Source organism: Lissotriton vulgaris, unplaced genomic scaffold, assembly GCF_964263255.1.
Source record: "Lissotriton vulgaris unplaced genomic scaffold, aLisVul1.2 SCAFFOLD_431, whole genome shotgun sequence".
Classification (NCBI taxonomy): Eukaryota; Metazoa; Chordata; class Amphibia; order Caudata; family Salamandridae; genus Lissotriton; species Lissotriton vulgaris.
The window spans coordinates 735,753-757,767 of record NW_028241894.1 but is presented as its reverse complement, the minus strand read 5'-3'; the positions used below and the strand labels follow the sequence as shown (position 1 = coordinate 757,767).

The 22,015-nt window shown below is 44.2% G+C and overlaps 1 protein-coding gene across 1 annotated transcript in view; it reads right to left on the bottom strand.

Annotated features, from left to right (window-relative positions):
• Positions 1-22,015, bottom strand: part of LOC147669866 (meiotic nuclear division protein 1 homolog) — a 454,217-nt gene that overhangs the window by 263,809 nt on the left and 168,393 nt on the right. The window lies entirely within an intron of this gene.

The following is a 22,015-nucleotide window of genomic DNA, read 5'->3' as shown; positions in this document are numbered from 1 at the left end:
TGGATCTGGCCTCGTGAATGTGAACCCTTGTGTCTTATTCAGGAATCTATCTTGACAGTTGTTTGTGTCTGTGGGCCAGATTAACCATTTCTTCCAATCAGGATGTGAAGCAAAATAGTATGTACGTCAACCTCCCCACTGAAGTGTTACTGCTATCAGGTGTAGGTATGGACAGTTTGTTTACATTTTTTATCTTGGCTAACCCAAGAAAGAGTCTGCTGAACAGTGTCATTCAAAAACATTATTTGCTCTGGGATGATGTAGGCTCTAAATGAAGCTTCTAATCCCTGCACCTGCTAGTCTTTTGTGCCCCAGACAGTTTTTGTCTCAATGGTGTCTTTCCAAAAGTCAAAACCTAATGTAGACAGCGGAGCATAAAAGGCCACAGAATAAATTTGCTTTGTATTTGTCATCATACTTTTCATTCCTGTCCTATTAGCATTTTAAAAGTAAAATGATTCTGGATTTGAAACAATATACCCTGAAAAGTATGGAAAGTTGCCATTAAATGTTTTTGAGCTACCCTTTGGTGGCGTAGGACAATGTTCCCATTGGTTATAAGTAAATACATTTCTAGGATTTGCAGATTTGTGCAAAAATTATGACCATAGTGATTATAACAATACATTTGTTCATAATCTGATAAACCCTCTAAGTATTCATGATTTGTAAACTTTGCTGACATTTCTAAGTCTGACATCATATTATTAACAGTCTCGAAGTCCCAATCATCAGAAAAGGTACTAGATGAAACAAAGTCACTCAAGGAAATTTTGAATTGGTGTGGAATCGTCAAAATCTCTGCCAGACCAAGAATGTGATATTCAGTTCTGTCCCAAGCTATACCACCAGGTATAGGAACGGCTGTGATATTCACTGATGACAAGTCTCTTTGTTCACAATGAGATGATTTGTGTGGCTTGAGGAGTAAGTTGATGTTCTTACTTGCTGTTTCCTTTTTATCATATCTTCCATTTATCAGCATTCCCAAAGTAAATACAAGAGTCAACGAAAGTAGAAGAAAAAGTACACCCAACACAATCCAAAGTTCAATCCATGGTGAAACCAGATAAGTATTTTCCAGTTGACGAAAAAGTTCTGTTGCTTGTTTTTTAAAAGTTCTTTTTACTGGCGTTGTTTCAGGTTCCCTGGAAAACATATCAAAGTTAATGAAATAGCCAGAAGCGGTTCTGTCAATTGTAGGGATTGCTTCAGGATTCGATGTAATCGCTGGAACCACTTGATCACTTGTTACATTTGTATAGTCAGTTGCTATTTCATTGTAGACAGGCGTTTCTTGACGAACTGTTATTTGGGTCTCAAGAGGTACAAGTTCCATGGCTTATTGCATAGTCCTTCTTTTCGCACTACAGATTCTTCAAAGGTGATGAGTCTCTCAGTTTGAACCTCTGGGATAGTAGCCAGAATCGGGCGTCTGCTACATCTTTGGAGTCCACTTGGCCTACTGCTTATGATCGGCCACATGGTGTGGTTTGACCAGGTCGATGGACACAAACCTGTTCTCCTTTTTACCAGCAAGGGGTGGCAGTAATACGGTTCTTGATGCGTGGATGGCTAGGACAGGTACTGGTTGTCTGTAAGAAGGCCCAAATTCATTCTTGTCCGCAATCTTTTCTCCGACTAGATCCCCAATCTTTGGAATCCAGACAGGTCTTGCTTGGACCAATGGTTTCTCTTCAGTGGTTGTTGGCTTCAGGAGTACGTTACTTTGTCTGGATCTTATTTCATTTAAGTCCTGCAAAACAGCCAAACGATCTTTGATATCAAAGGGTTTTTGTTCTACTACTGAAGTGTGACAATCGAGGTCCGGCACAATCATTTTAGTTCCAAAAAGGATTTCATATGGAGTGATACCCCCTAGAGAACTTCTTGGCAGATTGTTAAGACTACATTGGACACTTATTAGATGTTTGACCCACCCATCACCTGAACCTAATACCCTAGCTGTTATAGATGGCTTTATGTCCTGTTTTTTTCTCTCCACTACTGAATTTCACTCCGGATGGAATGGACTAGAGTCTCCGATGCAACGCCCATATTGGCCATGGCTTCTTTGTAAGCTCGAGAGCTAAACGCAGGACCCTGGTCAGAATGTAGCGTGCAGACTGCGTATGTGCCACTAAAGACTCGCAAATCTTTTATAACAGTTTGAGCGTTAACTGAGCGCTGAGGCCACATCCAAATGAATCTACTCTTAATATTTGTGGGACCGCATTTGTCCATAGGGACGTCTCCGTGTAGAAAGTCTAATACTGTCTAACAATGGTGTCTGTACTGGGCTGGCTATGCTATAGTCGGGTATCTGGGGGCATTCTCTGCTGCGATCTCTGTTGCAGTTATGGCAGTTTGTTGCAAATGTGTGAATGTGACCATTCATCCCTGGCCACCAGTACGTCTCTTTTAATACTAGTATAGATTTAGCGATCCCCTGATGTATCAGACTGTCATATGGTTACTGCGTTTCTATATATTGTGTTAAGTTAGCATGAGTTTATTAAATGCTTAAACAGCATATTTTCCTTCGGCTTCAGTTTGCACACGACACCTAATTGTTATTGTAGCTTTCAACCTAGACGAAAGATGTGATTTATTTGAGAATATTATGTTATTGCTCTGATATCAGTTGTGCTTGGTACACTTGGTACAACTGTCTGCACACTGAGAACTGCACCCTCTAAGAATAACCTAACACAAGGTTGCTGAAGGCCTGATCCTCGCACTACATTAGACATAACACAAATAATGTTGCTGCCAACATTGGGCTCTACGCAGGTTTAAGATAGAGTTACAGGGAATGAATCGACACACTTGATGCTTCGCATGCAGAGAGCTGGTAGCTGTTGATGTGATCTGCTCCTACTGACCATTAGAGGTATGGGCCCGCCCTGCTAAAAACCCAAATGAGACCTTCTTAGATATAATATAGTATGCTAAATAGGGTGCGCGAAATATAGGTGATACAGAATTTCTATAGATTTTGCATTATAATATGCTATCACCGTTCGCTTATTATGGACTAGTGACTATGCTGATAACTCTGATTTTTATAATATGTATGTTGATATTATATAAGATACTGCGTTTGAGAACCTTGCATTGAAAAATAAAACTTGCACGTGTGTTCTTTGATTCCCCGTTTTGGTTTGTAATGATTATATAACGAAAGAGTGTTTATGTGTTCCACGATACCTGAGGTACCCTAAGTTCATGTTCTGGATTGTCTAAGTCATTGGGAGTTTATGAGAACCAATGAGACACTGTAGCTACCTCGGTAAGGGGATTTCTGACACTAAGGTGAGTTTTGGGTCACCCTAACTCACCCAGGTTCTAGATCTCTGTGCACAGTTCTGTGGGAGAACAGAAACCCTGTTACATGGCGCCCATACGTTGTTGGCCTTATATCATGACACTCGAGTAGTATATCATTCAATCCTTAACACCTTCATTCCCGTTTCCGGTAAACGGCAGTGTCGGAAAAACCTACCTATTTTTGAAATAGGTCTTTTCAAGCTTGATTCTATCTAAAAACGGTTTCCTTGAATTACTACCCAGTTGTGCTACAAAGTAATCTTTGTTTTTTCAATCTCCTGTGCTGACATGGCACAAGCCGTGGACATCCCGCAGCATAGTCGCATTGCGGTGCGTGACCATTTGCGGGCGTTTAATGTCCCTGTAGAAGGCTTGGCTGTGGTTCTGGTGGTGAGTGCGGAACATGCTTACCCATACGAACTGTTTTATTCGTGGGTGACATTTCCGGCAGTGGACGCTAATTCTGGAGTGTTCCATTCATACACTGCTTCGGCTGTACCGGCTGCGTATGCTCCGTACAGGGCACTGGAGGTTCCTATTGACGCTTGGCAGCATGGAGTTTGGTTTGGTGGCGCCCTACCACACGCTTTAACCGCTCCGAGGTTGGGTCCTTTGTCCATTCCGGGCACACCTTGGCCCGCTTTGGCTGGATTCACTCCTCACCCTAATCGCGCCACTTGTAACGTGGCTGATCTGCGGCGGCTTCATGAAGTCGCAGTGGCAGTGATTAGAGCGCTTGTTCATTACACGAGCCGTAATGTTCAGGACGCGGCCCCTAGGGGTGTGCAGCTTCGTGCAGAGCAGGCTGGTTTGAAAATCAATCCTGTCATGGTGAATTCCGTGATGGGCAAAAAGCCTCAGGACAAGGATGATTTTCCGTTCTGGCTTGCAGAGAAATTCGGCCAGCTGGAAGCTGCGTTTCCCAATACGAATCCTGGAGACAAACACAGGATTCTTACACTTATTTTACCGAAAGATTTGGCACCTGAACTTGTTGACTGTGAGACCTGGGGTAAGACTTTTGCAGCGGTCTATTCGAGGTGCTATGGCACCCCGTCTGTGACCAATCTGGGAGCGGTCCTTAAACGTGTTCAGGATGATCACGGACCGGAGTCAGCGGTTGAGTTGGGTATGCGCCTGTGTGGCACCTTTGATATAGTTTGCGATCTGATCCTTGCGAATGTCAAGGGGGATGCAGTGAACTTTCAGGTGGCTAACGCTTTGGCGTTAATTCCCGATGCCGAGAAACCCCGTCAGTTAGCAAGGATAATTGTGGCGGCTTATAAAACGGTTGGCCGCAATGCAAAGGGTCTTAAAGCTTTTTCTGATAAAGAGAAAAAGCAGCCACAGGGTCAGTCTTCGGAAACTAGTGGTCAACAAAAGTCCAAGAAACAGAATTGGCCTAAAAAGCAGAATCAGGGTAAGCAACAACAACAACAAACACAGGTTTCTGCTCCTGTGTCTCCGTTGCCTGCGCAGTCGGATCGAGTTTATGATTTGCGCGATCGCGCGATGATTAAATCACCTGAAAGGTTTCAGGCTTCTGACCAACGCTCTCCTCGTTCCTTTCAGGACTCATCGGCTCCGTCAACCGGTGGTGGAGGGGGCGGCAGGGGCCGGGGTGGCCAGCAAGGACGTGGTCAGCCCCGCCCGCGTAACGGTGGAGATCAGCAGGAAGGCACTACGCCCAAGAGACCACAGTTTGCCACGAAGAAAGTCGCCGCCCTGACAGCGCATCGATATGCCCCAGATAGTGAGAACGCGGCTTCGGAATCTGACGTGGGCTCTGACCTTGCTGGACAGCGCGGCGGAGATTACCATAGTGAGAGAGGCCCTCCGTCCACTGTTGAAGGTGACAGCGACTGACACTTATGTTGTAATTGAAACTGCTGATACGCATGTTGCTCCCCCTGAACGTCTTTTTGAAATTGTCCTGTTAATCGAAGGTGACATGCAGCGAACTGTAAAAGGGGTATTTTGGGAAAATCTTTCGTCTACGTATGACATTTTGCTTTCGGAGGCTGACTGGCCCCCACCTTTTGTTATCGCAGCTCTGCGAGGGGAGGAGGTGATCCTCCCCAGTTTCGCGCACACTGTATCGAGAGTGGAAGCGCTGCATTTTGCAGAAGAGTGGGCTCTGGCGCTTGCGCCGGCTGTGTACCGCAATCAGTGTGGCTGGGATAAATTGTCTCCAAGCCACGAGATTCCTTTGCGGTCTCAGCCGCAGCCTCAACCTCAATATCCCATACGGCGTGAAGCCAAAGCTTCAGTCGCGGCTATCCTTGAACAATTGGAATATCAAGGTGTAATTGAAACGTGTGTGTCACCAATGAATAACCCCCTTTTTACTGTGAACAAGCCGGACGGCTCATATCGTTTGGTTTTGGATTATAGGCATTTGAACTCGCATTGCCGTAACTGCGCAGTACAGAATACTCATGGCTCTGCTTTAGTGAATAGTCTTGAGCGTAAACGGTTCAAAGCCACGCTTGACATTTCCAATGGTTTTTATGCCCATAGATTAGACGGTCTAAGTTCCCAATGGACCAGCTTTACATGCGGCGGTGTGCAAAAAATGTTTCGGCGTCTCCCAATGGGCTATAAGAATAGTCCTGGAGTATTCTCCGCCCGCATTGTCTCTCTTCTGGAGGGCATCGACCCAGTTGCTTGTTCGTATGTGGATGACATTTATCTCACAGACGACGATCTTTGGGAGCATCTGTGTCGAGTAAATAGCATAATTTGTAACTTTGCAGACATAGGTTACAAGTTTAACTTTGCAAAGTCGCACATTGCAGAGTACACAGTGTTGTTTCTCGGCTACGAGCTTAACAACGAGGGAAAGGGGTTGGCACCTCACTTCCTGGAAAAATGCGCACAGTTGCGTTCTCCGACAACACTGAAAAAATTACAGTCTTTACTGGGCTTTTTGAATTTCGGAAGGACTTACATTCCGGAATATGCCCAGCGTATCAAGCCTTTATATGCTTTGATACAACCATCTTCTTTTCCAAATCATGCTGGCTGCCTGAGCATTCAGCCATTCTGCAGTCTTTGCAGGCTGATTTGATCGCTTCTGAATACTTACAGACTCGTGATAACCAGACCAACCTGGTGATAAGAATTATCCCTGGAGCGGTAGGTTTCACGTACCTAACTTTTAATGAAGGAGATACAGTACCTATAGCTTACAAGTCGCACTTGTACACTTCGGCTGAACTGCGTTTTTCCACTGTGGAGAAAGTTTTAACGGCTGTGCAGATGGCAATTCTTAAAGAACGTGCCCTGTCACAAGGAAAACGCATGTTGGTTGTTACCCCGTGTCCTGCCTTGGAGGCAGTTACGAAAGCCAGTGTACCTAATTCCAAAGCTTTGCATCCTAGGTGGATTCAGTGGGCTGCATCCTTGACATCCCAGGATGTCACGTTTATTTTTGACGCCACTTTACGGTCGCAGGAGTATTTACAGTATGAATTTGTTCATCCTGCTCCTTTAGCAATGCGGCCGTTGGAGGATTTCCATTGCATCATTTACACTGATGGTTCGGCGCAGGTTGCACATGGCTCTAAATATGCCTACGTTTCCGCATGCGCCATTGTGGTCGGTGCCATGGTGAACGATGAGTTCAAGTCCAGTGTCGTGCACACGCAGACGCTTGGAGACTGCACCGCACAATTAGCAGAGCTTCGTGCTCTGATGCTTGCATTGGAGAACGCAGATCCTAGTGTGACGACTTTGATCGTAAGTGACTCTTACTACTGTGTCCAGTCTTACAATGAGAACTTGTTCTTTTGGATTCAGAATGAATTTCGTGATTCCAAAGGTAGCACAATAAAAACATAAAATGATCTGGGTCCGAGTGGCGGAACTTAAAGAGAAGTTGCCACTCGTGTTTGTGATTCATACTCTCGGCCATCAGCGCATGGGGGTCCACGCTGTTGGTAATTTGCTTGCTGATGAAGCAGCGAAGTCAGCGGTATCAAAATACTTAGTTGCAGCAGTCACGAGGTCCAAAAGCAAGATAGATGATGACATCTTGGCGGCTGTTGCTGCCACCGAGAAGGGAGGTAAATATCCTGCGGGGTTCCCTTCTAAATACACATACCACTTAAGTCCCGATAAGGTTCCTTATGTGAAAATTCCTGATGTTGGCGAACGTCTAGTTCCCAGCTCGGATCGCAGAGCTGCTTTGATTACAGCGGCTCATGAAGGTGTGGCGTCTGCGCATGCGGGCGTCTCAGCCACTGTAACTCAGCTACAACAGAGGTTCTGGTGGCGGGGACTGTACAAACAGACGCGCAATTATGTCCTTCAATGTGACATTTGCCAGCAGATTAAGCCTTCAACTGCTGCGCGTCCGCCTCAGACACAGTTGTACATCTCGAATAAACCGCTTGGATGCGTTTATTTGGATCACTGCGGTCCATTTTCTTCTGATACTGCGTACAAGTACATCTTAGTAGCAGTTGATTCATGCACACGCTTTGTGTGGGTATGGCCACATCGGAGCGCTGATTCACGAACTGTCATCAAGGATTTGCGAGTCTTTATAGGGATTTTTGGCTGTGGTACCTTCCATTCGGATCAGGGTACGGCTTTCACCTCTAAGGCGTATAAGGATGCTATGGTTTCGTTGGGGGTCCAAGTCAAATTTTCGAGTCCGTACAGACCCGAGGGTAATAGTGTAGTGGAACGAATGAACCGTGACTTAAAGCAATCTTTGACAGCTCGAGTTATAGGCACTGGCAGAAACTGGCTGGCCCACCTCAATGGCGTGCAGCGTGCGCTTAATAATCTCCCTAGAAGGTCTCTGGGTGGGCGGACCCCGTACGAAATGCTCTTTGGTATCAAGATGTACGTCCCTGACCTCGACGGTCTAGACTGCAAAGCCCAGGCCACGGCCTTTGACGTAGATGAACATTGCAATGTTTTACAGGATCTACAAAAGACCAGAGACAGTCTAGCTAAGGAACATTTGCCCTCCACATCGGATGATGCGTTGCAGATCCCGGTAGTTGGCTGGCTACCCCAAGTTGGAGAACTGGTTTGAGAGAAGATCGATAACAAGAAAGAGTTTGGTCCCTCATATCGTGCACCGGTTCGAGTTCTTGGAGTGAAGGGCACAAGAACAGTCGTTTTACCACCACTTCCAGGTCGTAAGGAAAACAGATTTATTTCTATTGACAATGTCAAGACACACAGGGTGGCCGATCCTTAATAGCATGGCACCGGCTGTATCCTGTCCTTCCATGGTGAGGCATTCTGTGCTGGCTATTACTTCTGGTGCAGAACCGGAGGTGTCCCTCGAGATGCCTGCTATTTCCAGTCGTTTATTAAATACTATTCCTGTTACTAACATTGATGAGCTGAACTACACCTATCCTGCTTATTTATCAATGCCTGATTTGCCGACCAGTCCAGATTCTCTTTTGACTCTGTTTCGGAACTTTCAAAGAAACCCTCAACTATTGCAAAATATGCCACCTTATTTAAGAAACATTTTTTGATTCCCCCTTGGACATACATTTGGTTGATCCTGGTTGATCCTGTTTTCATTTTACCTTTTTATGTCAATTGGTTTTGTGTTTTATTTTTTCCGCCTGATCGATGGTCTCTATGTTAAAGAAAGAACAGGAATTCGGTACCTTAATGGAACATTGGCCCCTCTTTCCTCTTCACATTCAGCGCACAGACTGAAACGAAACTTAAATACAGTTAACATTACTGCTTGGCCTGTCCTTGATGGGATTGTGTGGGATGCGGTTAGATTTCAAATACATGGGCCTTCTGAAGTGATTAATGTTCCAAATGTGCTTAGAGTAAACATGGGAGATGTGATTAAACAAAATATACGTTCTGATGATTGGGATATTCAGGCCGTAGAAGCATTGTTCTCTGATTTGAAATTTTATGCTGCCTTTGATGCTGAGGATCTGTATTTAGATTCTATTAATTATGGTGATTTGTTTTGTTTTCAACATTATGGTAATCATTTTTTACATAAGACAAACTCCAGGAGGGTTGCTGTTAATTATACACAGTGGGAACACTGCCCTGCTCCAGTGGGAGGCAGCTCCGATACATTTCTGAAAAAATACACTTATTTTACAGACTTTAATCAATCTAATCCCGAGTCGTTTTATTTTAAAATGACACAAAAGTCCATGTCCAAAGTTAGACTTATCGATACAAAGTTGCTGTATTCGAAGTCCTTTCTAGACAAGTTGGCTGTAGATGGCTACGAGTTCTGGAAGGGAATAATTGACCTTAAATCGGTTTGGGGTACCAAAGATTGGCAGGTACAAGGCACTGAGGCTTTGCACCGTGCATGTCTCATCCCGAATCACATGTTGTTTCTAAATTCTACCATTTCCCAAACAACATGCTTTGGATTGGCTACTTCTAAAAAATTGAATACACCAATTATCCCCGAATTAGAAGAATATTCAGGATGGGGTAATTTTTCTGATTTGTCTATTAGTGAGATACAGTCTCTAATACACAATTCGTCCTTTAATGTATCTAGTTTGGATCCAAAGGGTTGGCTGTTGTGGCAAAGAAGTGCTGATTCTTGCCAACGTCGCTTTCTGGGGTTGGCTGAAGGGTTCACACTAGTCAGACCGGATCCCCGTTTTGAAACTGATTATACTGTCACCACTTACTCTGTGGGGAAACTGTGTCAGAATTGGTTACAACATTCCACGTTATCTGCAGTTAAACTACATCTGTCCCAGTTAACTGAAAATGTGGATTTAAATGATTTTATAAAAGGCCCGGCTAAGGGTAGATCTAAACGGTGGATTTATGCAGTTTACAATGAAATTTGGAAAGTTTCTCAAATTGAGGCTGCTAAGCGCCTAAGGGCAATTGACCAAGCAAATTTGGAAAAAGTACTTGCAGTTGTCGATAACAGTATTAACACGCTTTCTTCCCGAATTTACACGTTGAACAATATTGTCTCTTCTGTTGTTGACATTGTGCATGATGAAGTGTCCGTACTATATCATGGTCAAAATCAATTGCGTTCTGTTATGCAGTTTGCTTGGACACTACAGACTCTGAAAGCTGGCCGAGTGCCTTGGAGTTACATGAACGTCTCATCGCTTTTTGCCCCATTTAATTTGACTGAAAAGTAGCGCATGCTTTCCATGCGAGATGCATCATTTTCTATGTTACACATTGAAAAATTAGAATCTTTGCCCTTTTCTGTAGCTGAGGCAGCTGCTGCTACATGGCTTATCCATGGTATTTTTACTTTACCGTTTGCTCTGTATAAATTTACAAATTGTATGCGATATATTGCGATATGGCGATATGAACCACTAGGCAGTGCTTTCCTACATGAGACATGGTCTTTACCATACACGTACAATGTCTGAAAGAAGGGCAGAAATTGAATCTGAATGGTGAAGAATGCACACAGTCGCCTGACCGTTCACTGATATGCAGACACATCCAGTTGCATGGTTCTTGTAATCAGGACCGGCCTAATTTGGCCTGTGTTTTAAAAGGCACACCGGTTCCTGCAATAGTTCCCACATTCACTTTGTTGTCTAACGGTAGTTATTTACTTTTGAATAACGAGGAGTGTTGTGGGTTAATGGTCGGTATCGCCTATGTGGTTACTGTATCAGAACGTGTGGTGTGTTGCAAGAACGTGTTATATCCCCCCACGCATGGGAATTCAGATGTTTCCATTTGGCCGCGAATCCCAACCTTGAGAGCGGAGTTCAACGGTTTGAGCCGAATAAGAGCTCTTTTGTCTCAAAAAGAAGTGGCTCTGAGCTCGGCCCGTGAAACTTATGTCCTTCACATAGCTAACACACGCACAGAGGTGCAGGCACTTTTAAATACTGACTTGCCGTTTCATTTCTGCGAGCTGGTTCATCAAATCTTTAATGCCTCCTCCACGTCTGGACTCGCACATTTTTTTAAATTGGTTAGCAGTGGTCTCGTGACTACGTTTGAAAAAGTATTTGGTATTATCCCTGCGTTCTTTCATTCTATATTCGCAAGTTTGTTTGGCGGATTCCCTGTTTTGCTGGCTTTGGCTGCAGGAGTTTTGGTGATATTTTGCTTTATAAAAAATGGCTGCCCATCCTGCGCAAGAAGCCGCTCAGCCCCTACTGACGCTGTTTCGCAACCGGATGCTTGATTACTATGGCACCTTACCGCTTGCGACTTTAAGCACGGCTTTTGGATTATCGTTTCGATTTTCCTATTTCACATGTGTCCAGCCTGTGTTTCATTGCCTGAGCTGTGATTTCGACTGGGCCATTGATTTGTGTCTCTGCTTACCGACTTCTCCTGACGTCGATTTTGATCAGCTGATGGGCCCCGTAGTTGCTCACGAGTTGGTTTGTTCTGGCGAAAGGGTTATGGCCGTGGCAGCGATGCATGGACTAATGGGTCAGTGGGATGTACCCGCAGCGGCACATGACTTTCTGGCACATAGCGTTCTCGAGAACCCACTGAGTTGTCCTCTGATGTTGCTAGAGGAATCGGTGTTGGAGGAGCACGTATGTTCTTTCCCATTGCTTAATTGGATTGCTGAACTGTTTTCGGATGATGACAGTGATTTCATGTTGGAAGCTGTGGCTACCTATTTTGCATATTCTATCCACCCGTGAGTGGCTTTGAAGACTTTCACTATTATGGCACGTGACTTTTTAGTAATTCTGAATGGTGCCCTTTCTTGTACGAACATTCGACGTTTATATGTTCTGGGCCTATGATTTAATACTTGGCCTCAAGTTCAAGATTTTTATATTTTGTGTGGCCACTATAGGCATTCATACATATTTTTTGTTATTGATTTTTTATACACATCTACATACATTTAGCGTGGCTCAATATTGTTGGACTCTGCTTTCATGTTTTGCCTTTCTTATAGTATTGGCTTGAGTTTTTTTTCTCATTTTTGACCGTCCTCGGATCATTGCGGGGGGTGTCATATGGTTACTGCGTTTCTATATATTGTGTTAAGTTAGCATGAGTTTATTAAATGTTTAAACAGCATATTTTCCTTCGGCTTCAGTTTGCACACGACACCTAATTGTTATTGTAGCTTTCAACCTAGACGAAAGATGTGATTTATTTGAGAATAATATGTTATTGCTCTGATATCAGTTGTGCTTGGTACACTTGGTACAACTGTCTGCACACTGAGAACTGCACCCTGTAAGAATAACCTAACACAAGGTTGCTGAAGGCCTGATCCTCGCACTACATTAGACATAACACAAATAATGTTGCTGCCAACATTGGGCTCTACGCAGGTTTAAGATAGAGTTACAGGGAATGAATCGACACACTTGATGCTTCGCATACAGAGAGCTGGTAGCTGTTGATGTGATCTGCTCCTACTGACCATTAGAGGTATGGGCCCGCCCTGCTAAAAACCCAAATGAGACCTTCTTAGATATAATATAGTATGCTAAATAGGGTGCGCGAAATATAGGTGATACAGAATTTCTATAGATTTTGCATTATAATATGCTATCACCGTTCGCTTATTATGGACTAGTGACTATGCTGATAACTCTGATTTTTATAATATGTATGTTGATATTATATAAGATACTGCGTTTGAGAACCTTGCATTGAAAAATAAAACTTGCACGTGTGTTCTTTGACTCCCCGTTTTGGTTTGTAATGATTATATAACGAAAGAGTGTTCATGTGTTCCACGATACCTGAGGTACCCTAAGTTCATGTTCTGGATTGTCTAAGTCATTGGGAGTTTATGAGAACCAATGAGACACTGTAGCTAGCTCGGTAAGGGGATTTCTGACACTAAGGTGAGTTTTGGGTCACCCTAACTCACCCAGGTTCTAGATCTCTGTGCACAGTTCTGTGGGAGAACAGAAACCCTGCTACAAGACCCTCTCCCAAATGTGCTTCGTGTATCAAAGCTACTCTACATTTCCTGTTTGGAATTACTCTATCCCCCACTCCAGGAATTCGAGCAAAAGGAACAGAGTTTGCGCCAATTATGTATGAGTATTTGAGGGGATAGTTTTGAGGTAACGCTGCACCGCTGCCTTTGCTTGTGGCATGGACAGCTAGCATTATTTTGCCGTCTATTTTCGTTTTTGAATGAGTGATTGCAGCTACGGAAGCCGTTTGCACAGCTGCCTTCGCGGCGTCAGCCAATGAATTCCCTGCAACGTGAACGCCATCAGGTTGATGATTCAGTATATGTATCATGTGAACCTTTTGTAGTTCTTGTCGTAACTGAACTACTTGTTCCAATAGCAACTTATGCTTAACTGTGCCACCTTTTGCATCTTTGAAACCGTTTTCAATCCAGTTATGAAAGTATTCATTGTAAGATTGAACGCAAGGATATGAATCGCACACTAGAAGTGTGGGGAATTCGCGATCAGTATTTTCAAGCGCCATCTTGATTGCTTGTAGTTCAGCTCACTGAGCTGTACAATCTCCTGGAGATTGCGTTTTAGTGACCAGAGGTTGGAATTTACCATTGCATCAGTGACCTTTAACAATCGCGCACGCAGCACTATAAGCTTGTTTACCCCCAAAAGCGGGCTGTGCTGTTCCGTCAGTAGAAATGATACATTCATACTGCTCTAGAGGCAGAATTTCAGTAGGCAGAGGACATTCTTGTTCATATTGTAGAAATGCTTGTGTTTTCAAATAAGGGTCAAAAACGTATTCAACGTCTGTTGCAGCAAGAGAATTAACCCATTATATCCATCTCGGATGTAAAGCTTTTGCATTCGGAATGCTCGCTTTCGTCACAGCCTCTAAGGCAGGTACAGGAGTAACGACCATTATGCGCTTACCCTGTGCGAGGGCTCTCTCTTTTGCTACTGCAGTTTGAACCGCTGTCAGAATTTTTTCTGTAGTAGTAAATTTCATTTCTGCTTGTGTGTACAAGTGTGATTTGTAAGCTATTGGTACTTTTTTTCCCTCATTAAAGGTTAAGTACGTTAATCTGCATCTTCCTGGAATGATTCGGATCACTAAGTTGCATACGTTTACGCACGTTTGTAAATGTGTTGTTGCTAACATGTCTTTTTGGACTGAACGCAAAATTTGTGTGTTTTTGAGTCCAATTAATTGTTTTAAAATCAGGTTTGATTAATTTGTAGAGATGTTTAACCCTTTTTGCGTAGTTTAGAATGCAAGTTCTTCCGAAATTTAGGAAACCTAGAATCAACTAAGTTTTTCAGCCTTTTTGGAGATTGGAGCAGCGCACATTTCTCTAGAAAGTTTGCTGCCAGGCTTTTGTCTTCACTTGATAACTCATATCCTAGAAAAAGGACCTTGAGGTGGGCAATTCTCGATTTCTTGAAATTGAATTTGTACCCTTTGGAGGCGAAGCCAGGTATTATGGTGTTCACCCTGTTCAAGAGCCTATCCAAGTCATCGTCTGTCAGATAGATGTCATTGACATATGATAATGCCTCATCATCATAGGTTTGTAGTAACTCTGTTACTCTGGCTGAAAATAACCCTGGACTATTCTTGAATCCCTGGGGGAGACAACAGAATTGACTCTGTGCCCCTATAATTGAGAAAGCGGTCAAATACCTACTTTCATGTGCAATGTTTTGACAGAAGAAACCGATAGAAATATCTAATGTGGTTTTATATTTTTTACGCACAATGTTATTCATTAGTGCTGCGCTGTGTGCATTTTGTACTGCAAAGGTTTTGCAACAAGAGTTTAGATGTCTGTAATCCAAAACTAGATGATATGTATTGTCTGGTTTGGAGACAGGAAACAAAGGATTGTTCATGGACGAGGTGCATTTTTCAATCACCCCTTGGTATTCAAGTTGATCTAATATCTCCCTGACTTGTTTTTTAGCTTCTTGCTTAACTGGGTACTGCCTTTGTGCAGTTGGTTGATTTTTTAACTGGATTTTATTTTGAAGAGAATCCTCATCCCATCCTACATGATTTTTATATAATGCAGGAGCCAGGGCTACTGCCCATTTCCTGGCATAGGTTTATTTTTTATGAATTGGAATTTGGTTGGAGAAAGCTGGCATAATGATGTTTTCGCCATGTGGGCACTCCCTGACAAATTCAGGTGGCCAGTCGTGTTCAGCTAAAAGAATGTCATAACCCTGAGAGAGTCTCTCCCAAAAGAGTGCTCTTATTTTTCTAGTTATGTTCCCCTCCATCCGGAGTGTTACTTCATATACCTTATGTGGGACACTAATCCTGGTATCTTCAGTTTCAACTTGGATGTACTCATTCAAGTCCACTGTCTCCAGATGATCCTTCAAGTTATTGCGAGCTGTGGTGACTTCTGCTGCGCTGTCCAACATCGTTTGAGACCATTCCCCGTTCTTGAGTTGTGTCCTCAAGATCCTCGGCATGTCTGATTTTTAGACCTGCAACCTTCTTTTTGGTGAATTGAGTTTTCTTATTTTTTGGAACGTTCTGGTCGTCTTTGGACTTCACACATTTTTCCTTTTGTTCTGATCGTCCTCTTCTTTCGGATTTCTGTGAGGAAGTCTGAAAGGTACGAGAGGAACGTGTATCAGTATCTTGATATCTATCAGGTTTTCTCAAATTATCCCTATTCCTGAGGTTATACCTCCTTTCAGAGGGCTCATTTTGAGGAGACCTACCTCAGGACTGAGAACGCTTCTCTTTAGAAGTTTGTTTAGTGTTCTCCAACTTCTTTTTGAGAGGAGTATGTGTGTTTTTAATAAAGACCTTTAACTATATAATTCTACTAAATTTTGTATATTACTTAGTAATTCATCGTCTGACATTGCTTCAATATCAGGGTCAGGTCTGTAGTTTGCTAAAGCTAGCTTTGTTGCTCCTGGTCTACCTAGTGGACCGAGCCTTGTAATGTGATGTGAATGTTTTAGGGCACCTTTAAACCAGAGCGCATGCTCTTGGTAGGTTAGTGGAATTTCAACATCCTCGAAAGGAATGTATTCTGTTGGAGCTTCATCGTCTTTGTAGGAGTGAAACAATTTAGTTACTGGATTTGCTTCAGGGAAGATTATCCATGAATAGAATACCTCTGTCTGATGATATTCATGTGCATTTATCACAAAAACTACCCTACCACCCTTGCTGATAGGCCATTTCTTATAAGCTTCATAGTGATGGCTCTCCTTAGATTTTCTGGAATGCTTATGGCATCCGCGTCAGTCTCTTGGAGACCTGTAAAGTTTAAAACTTGTACGGTGTTGCTGGCTGTAGCTCTACCGGTCTTTGTGACATTTTGTTTAATGAAAGTTGCAGAGCAAGTTTCAAGGAAACAAAAATAAGGTGCGCAATCTTTTGGAACACTGTATCCTTGAACGTTGAACAACCAAAAACTAATACATAGGATTTTCGTCCTACTCAGCTATGGCGGATATTATCCTCTTACCCACTCCAAACGTCTGTTGGAACATTTACGGAAAAAAGGGTCTCTGAGAAAAGCAAGACTGAGTGACTTTAGTATCTAGCGTTAAATTAGTGCCTTACCAAACGTTGGGCGCCATGTAGTGTAGTTCCTATATTCCCAATAGGCTCAGCGCATTTGAATAATATATCCTATAGATTAGACGTAGGACTGAGGTCGACTAGGTCTCTATCGAATATACTAAACTTAATAGTGAGTGTCAGCTAACTCGGAGGTCACTAGAAACTTTCTCGAATGCACAAGAAGAGATTAGTTTCTGACAACTGCATAAACATGACAACTTTGTTTCCCAAGAATAAGAAATACATCTCTCAGAGTTGCGGAAACAATAGATAAGTATTTCACTCAGTCAATCGTGCATGCTTTGCTTGTAGAGAAATAGAGAGACAGGTGTTTTCAATAAAAAGGTTTATTGAACAGTCTTCTTTCTCATACAAGAGAAGTGAACTGCTACAATCGTTATGCAGACTGCAAAGTATAACGCGTACAGCGAGAATAGTATTATAAAATAATACTGTAAAAGCATTGTATGGTTTCTAAGCCATATAAAAATACATACATAAATACACAGGCTAAAATACTCAACTGGTGCTTCTAAATACGCCTACCTCAATGTACCTAACCTAAGTCAAGTACGCGGGAAGAAGTAAGTATTGAGTAGCATAGGTTCAGTTGTTTTTGCCAAGAATCTACCAAAGGTTTCTCTAGGTTCTAATCAGCTCCATATCTTGGTTAGAATGAAGGAGGTCTGGTATCTCAATCTCGGGACTCGATTTCCCAACACCCCACAAGGGAAGTTTGGAAACACTGGAGCTGGATGCTCGCCGAGAGAAGGGCAGCCTCTTGATCAGTGCGTCAGCTGGAGGGTCCGCTTCCTTCGGCACTTGCTGTAGCGAGCTGCGCCGGGAAGATAGATCGTCAAACTGCTCCGAACCACCATGGTTTGCTATAGCAAGTGAAGGTATATTTATACCTTGAAGGTGTTTAGGAATGCCATAGTTTGACGTAAAGTCAGGCATATGAATGTTAGGAAAGAACCCCTAGGGAATAGTTGTTCTTTTTAAAGTGCATGAGATGTTGGACAAATCAATATTCAAGCAAGGGGAAGATCCCTAACAGCTTAAGCCAATTTTCCAAGAAATCGTTGTGAAGTTTGGTACGGGTGGAAGTAGCCATGCCTGTATTTGGGTAGCATGGGCTATGCCTAAATAAGGGATTGATTTCTATGCCTATATAAGGGCAATGTGAATTGTACCTATATAAGGGCATGAATCTGGAAAATGTACTCAGAGCTCTAAACGCCACACAACAGTAAGGTCAGTGGGGTGCCATTTGTTCAACAAAATCAATTTTATGTTGCACTGCATCTGCTGCCCTAATAGTTCCTCCATCATGAGTACCACTCCCTCCCAGAATTTCTGAATAGTCACAGATTCCCAGAGTGTATGGCTGAAGGTGCCCTCTTACCTGCATTGTCGTGCACATCCACTGTCTTGGGCGTAGCCCATATGGACCAACGAGGGTCCGGACAAATACGTCCTATGGAGGTTTTTAAGCTGGACCAATCGGAGTCTGGAGGAAATGGCAACTTAATGGGGAGAAGCCACTGCGGCCCGCCACTCCTCATCCTCCTAGCCAGCGACATCATGGTCCCATTTACCTCTTAGGCGGGTCAGGGGATCGGTCATGTTGTTAAGAAGCTTCTTATATATGAGAGATATGGCTTTTTCTGGCAAGTCACCATTTAGGATCCTGTCCTCCAGAGGGGAGGAATCAGGGAGGACCGTACCTTTAGGGAGAACTGCGAGCAAAGCGTGCCTGATTTGGAGCTACCGGAACTGTTCAGAGTTGGTAATTTCAAACTCTTGACGTAATTGGGAGAAGGGGATGACATCGCCCGATTTCCAAAGGTCCCCAATTCTGGAGATACCAATGATATCCCATTTGTCAAAACCCAAGGAGGGCAACAGCCGACCCAGCTGGTCGTAATGCCAAAGCGGCGTAGCTTGAGTGAGCTTGCCCTGCCAACCCAGGCTTTTAGTAACATCCTTCCATACTTGCACGGCATGTTTGGTTGGGCTGGACAAGACGGTTTTCTGAGATTTTGTATAAAACGCTCCCTCAAACCCACCCCCAGGGAGGAGCCAACCATCGATCCGAAATGCCGGGTCATTATGCCGTCTATAACTGCATTGGTTAATGGAAGCGAGCTGCAAGGCCCAGTAGTATCTTTTCATGTCTGGGAGCCCAATGCCCCCATCAAACCACCCCAGTGTGAGTTTATGTGTGGCGATGCGGGGGGGTTTACCCTCCCATTGCAGATCCCGCACTGTGCCCTCCAGTTCTCTGAAGTATAGCGCCATGACCGGAAGGGGTGTATTTTGTAGCATGTACAAAAGTCGGGGTGGGACATCATCTTGAATAGGGCCGCACGTCCCAGGAGGGTCAAGGGGAGCAATTTCCAGTACTGGACGTCCGATTTAAGACATGGCCAAAGGTTAGAGTCATAACATCGCGACAGGATTTTGGATACCCAGATTCCTAGATACTTTAAGCCTTCTACGGCCTCCGTCAACTGGCAACCCCAGGGAAGGCGAGGTCGCTTCCCACTAAGAATGTAGAGCACCGATTTGGACCAGTTTATTATGCAGCCAGCAAACCTGCCAAAAATTTGGAATAAGTCCATTACCACATTGAGAGACGCTGCAGGGGAAGCGAGATAAAGCAGGTTATCGTCAGCATACAATGAAATACGGTCCTCCCACCCGTATGTCCATTTAAGGCCCATAAGGGCGGGGTCCTAAAGGATCCACGCTGCCAGAGGTTCCAAGGCTAAGGCAAAGAGGAGCCTGGTGCCCCTGCCAAGAGAAAAGACAGGGGATTTCCGGTTATTAACAACCACTTGTGCCAACGGTTGACAATATAGGAGTCGCACACATTTAATGAAATCCGGGCCAAGTCCTAGTTTGCGAAGCACAGCAAACATGTAGGGACATTCAATGGTGTCGAAGGCTGAAGAGGCGTCCAGAGATACCACCATGGCATCCTCTCGGATCGTATCTGCCCTGCAAGGTATTGCGTGCAGTCGGCGGAGGTTCAGAGATTTGTTTCTCGCCGGCATGAACCCGGACTGATCCGGGTGTATCAGGTTGGGAAGAACTTGTAAAAGACAAGTGGCAAGGACTTTTGCAAGGATCTTGACCTCGCAGTTAAGCAGCGAGATGGGCCTGTAGGAGGAACACAAGTTGGCGGGTTTACCCGCTTTCTGGATGACAATGATGTTGGCCAGTCTATGATCCTCGGGAAGAATTCCTCTCTCTTTACTTTTTCCGATACATGGCGGCGATAAAAGGTGCGGTCATGCCTGCCGTTAGCTTAAATAATTCTATGGGGATCCCGTTGGGGCCCAATGCTTTCCCCCGGCGCAGATCATGGATGGCCTTCTCCACTTCGGTTACTGTAATATCTCGGTCCAGGTCAGAGCTCTCCTCCTCGGTAAGAACTGGCATCAGGATATTGCGTAGGAGGGAAGAAGACTCCTCCTCTGAGTGGGTTGTGCAGGAGGTATACAGGGAGTGGTAATATCTATCAAATGCGTCCGCAATGTCTTGTGGAGCGGTTATACGGGAATATGGGTCAGTGGCAATTTCGACCACAACGCGCCGTGCCCCATCTCTGCGGACTAGCCAGGCCAACAATTTGACTGCTTTATCGCCCACATCATAGATCCTGCTAAGGGTAGCCCAGTATTGTGCCTTAGCCGCGTCTGTGGCTAAGTCTGAGAGCTCCTTGGTTTTAATACGGATCCGTTGGCTCACTTCCCCCGAACTAGAATTTGCGTTCCAGTTCTAGGATCTCATCCTCTAAACGTGTCATATCAGCAGCCCTCTCTTTGCGTTGTCCAGCGATTTGTCCCAAAACTACCCCCGAACAACAGTCTTACAGGCTTCCCAGAGTGAGACGGATGAGCTCACAAATCCCAGGTTTTCTTGGAAATACAGGTCAGATTCAGTCGGAACCCTTTTCCTTGATGGAGGGGGTCGTGAGATACCACAAATTAATCGTTGCCACACGGCCAATCGTGAGCTCCTCTACTTCCAGCCTGCACAGAACGGGGGAGTGATCTGAAATTCCCCTGGCCAAGTGTCGTATATCTATGACAATGTGGAGATGGTGTGTGAGTGTGAGTGTGAGCACATAGTCCAGGGGTCTCCAACCTTTTGTGTAGTGAGAGCTACTTCTGGTCAGTGAAAATGGTCGTGAGCTACCAAACCCCAAGCAACTCGCGCATTTTTCCGAGTGACCGCCCACGCCCATTTTCATTTACGTTAAAGGTTATAAAACCTATTTTCTTAATAGCCCACCATACTGTGGTTTGAACACAATACTTAAAAGTTCCCTAGAAACACTGAAAGGATTGATTTTGGATTTGTGTTGTGTTGTCAAACCACTTTCTGACCTTTCACAATAATAGATTAAAAATCAAGAAGACCTTTCAATAGCTGTCACAGAAATAATCATTGTAATGCAGCTCAAATAACAAACAATCAGGAAAAGCAATCTTACCTACAATGTGGAACTGTATGATGTCCTCTAATGCTGTGTAATCTGGGAGCCTGGCGGGGGCAGTTCCAAAGAAGTCATAGTAGTGAATTAGTCACAGTTTGTGGCAGTCAGCCTGTGCAACGCTTTGCTGAATCACAATTGCAGATCGATTCTTCTCCTGTAGCTTTGACAAGATCACTGTGTTTTTCAGGTGCCAGATAAGCTGAACTTCAGGTTTGTTTGGATAGGAAAGTACCAATTTTGTCCTCCACTCTGAATTCTTCAGAGAAGGTTCTGCTTTGACTTTTAAGGTTTTTATGGCACCTGTCATGTTTGCAGTTGCATTGTCATTGCTCCCTTTACTTTTTAGGAGTGTCAGTAAACCAAGACTGCAGTACAAATGCGTGACATGCTGCCATAAGGACCCGAAAGATGCGTGTATTGGAGCTCCACAGGGTGCAGGCACCTCCAGACATCCACAAGTCCCATAGCACCCAAAAAACGATGGAACCGTTTGCGGGATAGTGGCAGGTCCTTCTGGGGCCAAACGGTCGAGGGAATATGAGACAATGGAGTTGAAGTCACCCCCAATCAATAATCGCCCATCCGGCAGACCCAGGAGAAGATCGCCGAGATCAATAAAGGCCTGCGTATGTAGGCCTGGTGGAATGCATACGGAGACCAAGTAAAGGGTGCCTCCCTCCCAAATCCCAGACAGAGCTGCTAATCCAC